Here is a 5,648-nt window from a genome sequence, read left to right as displayed (position 1 = left end):
GAAGGTATTTTCTCTCTGTCCCCTCCAGCTTGAATCCACAATTTCTTATACATTTGTTCCATTTTATCTTTCTCCAGGAAGCTTTTCATTGTATCATCCAAAGACTGCACGATCCGATGTAGTCTTCGGGCCTGCACGCTGGGGATCAGTCCCGCTAATTTGGTGATGCCCAAGCCACCGTCCCTCGTGCTCGAGTACAGGATGGCGTCGCAAGTGCACGGAGGTAGGTGCAACCATTCCTTGACCGCTGTTCGGATTTTTTGGTCAAGGGCCTTGAGGAGCCCAGCTTTCACTTCTGAGTGATCAGCCATGTAGATCAGTCGAGGGATAGCGTAGGTTTTGAGAATATCAGTTTTCTGCAGAGGTTTAAGTGGTGCTTGATCAATCCAGTTAAGCCAGAATTCGAGTTTCGTGGAGAGATCGGAGTTTGCTATCCCGATCCATGGGTCAAACTGCAGGCCGAGGTATTTCTCCGATTCGCCAGGCTCAATCCTGTTCAGGGGTGTGCCGTTGATAGTCCAAGCAGCGCAGTTATTGACGGTGTAAGAGTCTTTTGTCGGCTTGATGTAGAAGCCGTGGCACTTTTCCCCTTGTGTTTTGAGACCGGTCAGATTGCAGAAGGTCTCCAGTATCCTAATATTTGTTTTCATATTCTCCCAGGAGTCACTCAGCAGGACCAGATCGTCCGCGAATGCCAACGCTGTAATGCTGTTCTGCCCTTGGTGGTACCCTTTGCCGCTGTCTTCCAGCTTGCACAATAGGGGGTCCATCGCCAGGTTAAATAAAAGAGGTGACATGGGGTCACCTTTCTTTACTCCAACCTGGATCTGGATTTTGTCTGTGTGTGTGTTCCTTTTCGTGGTGATATATGTAATGATGTTTTCGTACATATTGCTCACCAGTCCAATGATGTGGGGGTCCACCTCTCTTTGCTCCAAAGCATGGATGATGTGTTGGTGGCTCATGGTGTCAAAAGCCTTAGTGATGTCCACGAATACGACACCCAGAGGTCTGTGATTTCTTTTGGCCGACCAGATCATAGTCTGCAGGAGTTTCAGGTTTTCAGAGCATCCCGCCGCTCTGATAAAGCCTCTTTGCCTTGGGTTGAGGGGGCAGGCCTTGCTTAGCCTTGCTGTTATAATCCTGGAGAACAGTCTCAACAAGATGGAACTGATTGTGATAGGCCTCTGGTTATTAATGTCTTTTAAACGTTCCGGTTTTGTCGATTTGGGGATCAAAACCGTCCTGCAGCCCCTCACCGTGTCTGGGATTTTACCAGATGTTAACCATAAGTTGAAAGTCTCCGTGGTCCTGGAGTACCCGGGATCCATCTTTATGATGTCCCCAAGGGTGACCCCGTCTGGACCTGGAGCCGAGCCCTTGCTCATTTCCTGCACATGCTTTTCAATTTCTTTAGCCGTAATTAATGCTCTGAAGGCAGTATTGTCAGCCTTCCCGTGAATTTCAAAGTCCCCAAGGCTATCAAAGTTGTTAGATGTTTCCCATCTTGTCTTAAAAACCGAATAAATTTCTCTGGGGGGTATATCACAGGACAAACATTCTGTGTCATCTAAAATGATTTTGGCGAGTTTCCCCCTGTCTAGATGAAATAAACGCTGGAAGCGAAGGTAGTTACCTTTTCGGATTGCTCTGTCCTTCATCCATTTTTGAAACGTGTTTTTGTTTTTTTTCTCCTGGGCTCCGTTATTTCCCCTATTTCGGGTTGCAGTTCTTATCTGGCTTATTGATTCCAGGCACCCAAAACAGTCCTGTGCTGTTTGATTGATCACAGATTGCAGTTCCTGGCCGTTCAAGATTTGCTGGAATGCCCTGGGGAAGGTGCTAAATGTCCCAGCTGATAAGCGTTCCCCGAGTGTCCTTCTGTAATGGGCCTGCAGCTGCCCTCCCTGCTGCTGGATGGATCCCTGCTGTCCCTCATCCTTATCAGGGTGGCGCCTTATCTTCTCCCTTGTCCTCCCTCCGGCCGCTGGCCTCTCTGGCAGATGGTTCTTTCCAGGTCCATTATCAATGGTTCCTGCCTGACCTTGATGACTCATCTCAGGTTTCCTTCTCAGGCCCGCGGCTTCACTCCTGGTGTGGTAGCTCACTCCATGTTCGTTAGGGGGGCTCACTCCAGGTTCATTTGGGGGTTTTTTTCTGCTGATTTTTTGGGAAGCAATCTCCTTTTGTCGCTGATTTGCTTTGCTGTTTTGGTGGTTATGCGTTCTGCAATAAGCTTATTGATGTTTTTGTGCCCCTCGAATTGAGCCTCCAACCTCACCAGAAGTTCTTCCTCCTCCTTTGACCAGCATTTTTTGTGGGCTCCTCGATTCGATGTTTCTTTCGGTTGGGAAGCAGCGATCCTTTCTTGGTTTCTCACCGATGGGTGTGCCAATCTTTTGTGCTGTCCAAGGCCAATTTTGGTTGAAAAGTCTCTGTTGCATACCTCACAGATCCACTCCCCAGCCGGAGCTTTTGCAGTCTCCGGTCCCCTGCATTTTGCAAAATGACAAACAACACTATGATAGTTATTATTTTCCTTTCCACATTTAGCACATCGAAAACAAACCTCCCTTTTCCCATGTAAGACCTTCAGATGTTCGATCAGGCCCAACATAGAGTTTACCCGGGTACCACAGCAAGGACAAGGTGGATTTTTGTCAGGGACAGTCACTGTCACGATGTCCTCCGGTGCTTTCCCCCCATTTTTCCCAGGCGTTGGAGGAGATGTTTCTGATGTGCCCTGCTTCTCTTCGCCGCCGTCCTCCTCAAGCACAAACGGTTCGCTGTCTCATGGGGGCCTAAAACACAAAGTTTCTCCCACACACGGTTGTGGTAAAAGTTGTTCATACACATCAGGTAACCCGCTCAATCTGTCCCTCCCCATACAAAAATTAATACTTTCAAGCACATGCAAGTCCGATCTATAGAACTCTAAGTTCACCAGCAGAGCCAAATCGTTTTCAGCCAAATTAGGGGAAGTTTTAGATGTTAAATTTTGAGCCACCAGGTCTGCCTGGAGGTTTTTAGGTAACAGGTCAACCAAGTGCCTAGGAAAAAGAGACACCAGGTCGACCCCCTGGGACTTAGACGTGGGTCCAGAATTGCTCCTGGACAACAGGTCTACCCAGTCGGAGTGGGAAGTCTGAGTGCTTTGAAGAAGAAATTAAATTCCCCATTGCTAAATTCTCCTTCCATAGTAAGGTTCAGTAAACATTTGGGGGCTTCATGTGTTTGTGTTCACTGCCACAATGTGTTCTGTGCAAAGCTGGCTGTGGGAGGTAGGGGAGAAGTAGATAAGGTGGTAATGTCTGTGTCAATTGAGGCCCACAGTGTCACTTGTATTGTCACAGCCAAAAGTTTAGTGAAAAACTCATCATAACCTACGAACTATTTCAACTCAAAGAGATTTCTGAACCTTCCGATTTTCTCTGATATATGGAAGATTTACCTCCTTTTCCCTGCTCCTGTGAAAACATAATTATGGCAAAACTAGACATCTTTACGTTGTGCTCACAAATATGTGTCTTTTCATATGAGTGTTGAAAACTGATAGCTTTCCTGCTCTTCTTGGACCAGGAACAGCACAACTTGTCCACCTCTATTGACCTTGGAGTAATTGCTTTGGTTAAGAAACTCTCTTGAATGTGCAGAAGAGGGCATGGAAAAGGGGGCATTGTTTTGAGAAATTGATACCTTTCTCAAGGTATCATCAAAACAGGGAAGTTGATGTCTGTAATTCCTACTGAAAACTTTCTCTTAAGTTCCTGACGGGGTTTTGTTTTCATATATGTTTTTAACAGACCTCTCTGGACCCTCTGCTGCTGGTTTAAGCCCTGCTGCAAAGCCTCGTTTGCTGAGGTGGCAGGCCAATAGGAAATCACATGGATTATGTGAGGGGCATTTCAGGGCATTCTCAGCTGGAGATAAGGAGGAAATGTATCTGGAGTATGCTTCACATTTTCATTGATTAGTTTTGTTGGTCTCAGAGACAGGTAGGAACAGAAAAGAATTGCTGTGTATTAAAATGCCTGCAGCAGTATTGTGCTTCTTGTCAGTAGTGAGGCACAGCTTTTGTTTTGCAGGCTGGATTAGAATGTCTCTTTTGCAAAATGCCTTGTGCCAACAAAATGTTTCCCAGCCACTAAAATGCTGGGGGAAAATACTTTTCCATTATGATTTAAATTTTTTTTAGCTGTAATTAATTTTTTTAAAAGCAAAGACTGGAAGCAGTGAAGCAAATATCTTGAAGCCATGTGACTTTGAGGGAGTAAGAGCACCTGCCCTATGCAAGCCTAGTTCTTTTCAGGACTTAATGAGGTGGGTAACCAGACTCACTAAAGACTTAAGAATCCTAAATCTGTGAGTCTTGAACTATGCAAATGTGGATCTTGTGGTACTGAAGAGCTCAGGTGACCACTCTAGCACCTGGGTTGTTGTTGTTCTTTTGTTTTTAGTAAAAATTAAAAGGTTAAATCAGTTCTGTTCATCTGAAATGAGGCAATGGTGCTGAAGATAGTTCAGAGGATGCTCTCTTCTTGGAGTCTGGTCTGAATTCACACCAGATAGCAGCAGTATCTTTTTGGTTTCGTGAAGATGGACCCTAAAGCTCTTAAGCTTCCAAGGGTTTGACTGGAAGAGTTGAAGGGGGGAAGGGATAATGTGTCTGATATACAAGGAGTTGAATCAAAGTTCTTTATAATCAGAATTTCCAGCCCGAAACATACATAGGCTTTCATAAAAGTATTAGATTCCAATGTATTTGTTATCAGAGGCAAGCTACAACATATCACTCCTTTTGTGAGATCCTGTTAGCCTGATCTCAGTGTGTTCGTGTTTTTTTTTTTCCAATCATCTTTGTCTCTCCCTGTTTTTTTTTTCTCAGCTGACAGTTCTGTCCACCAATTCGGTAATTACTGTCTGTCATTTTAAGTGATGTGCTAAGGGCCAATATTTAAGGTCAGGGCCATGAACATCTGACTTCCCTTGAGAGTAGAACTGGTTGATTAGGAAGAATATTGATTCACTGAATAGATCGACCGAAAAGAAGGAAATTCTTCAAATGCTTTTGACCTAATAGCATTCAACCTTCTCTGCTTGAGGCAAGTTAATGAAGGGGTAAATGAAATATTGTATGAATCATGCATCAAAATACATAATGAGAAAGACTGAAAAAAAGCAGCCCAGAGACTTGCTGCTGATAGCTGGGAATGTGTAATAGGCAGGGTTTGGAACAGAGTTCTAAATTTCTAGGTTTATGGAAAATGCAGAAATGGATGAATTTGACCCCTAAGTGAGGGTGCAAACTAACTCACCTCTGTGGCTACTTTGGTGGATTTGCATCTTAAAGAGGAAGATAGAAGCAATAGCAGATTTCAGTTTTACCTAAAAATGTATGAGGCAATTGACAGAAAGGGTGAACCTGTAACGTACTGTTCCCTCAAATGGTGTCTTTTGATTTAGGAAGAAAGTTCTCTTAGTTCAATTCCAATTATTTCTTACTTTCCCCTACATATGTAACTCAGAGCAATTCTGCTTTTTATTATTGGGTAATAGCATCAATTACAGAGCATGAAGAATATCCCAGGCTACTCAATGAGCACTGCAGATGATGAAAGAACATCCCTAAAACACAAACCCAAAGACAG

Source organism: Anomalospiza imberbis, unplaced genomic scaffold, assembly GCF_031753505.1.
Source record: "Anomalospiza imberbis isolate Cuckoo-Finch-1a 21T00152 unplaced genomic scaffold, ASM3175350v1 scaffold_50, whole genome shotgun sequence".
Classification (NCBI taxonomy): Eukaryota; Metazoa; Chordata; class Aves; order Passeriformes; family Viduidae; genus Anomalospiza; species Anomalospiza imberbis.
This window is presented reverse-complemented; position numbering follows the sequence as displayed.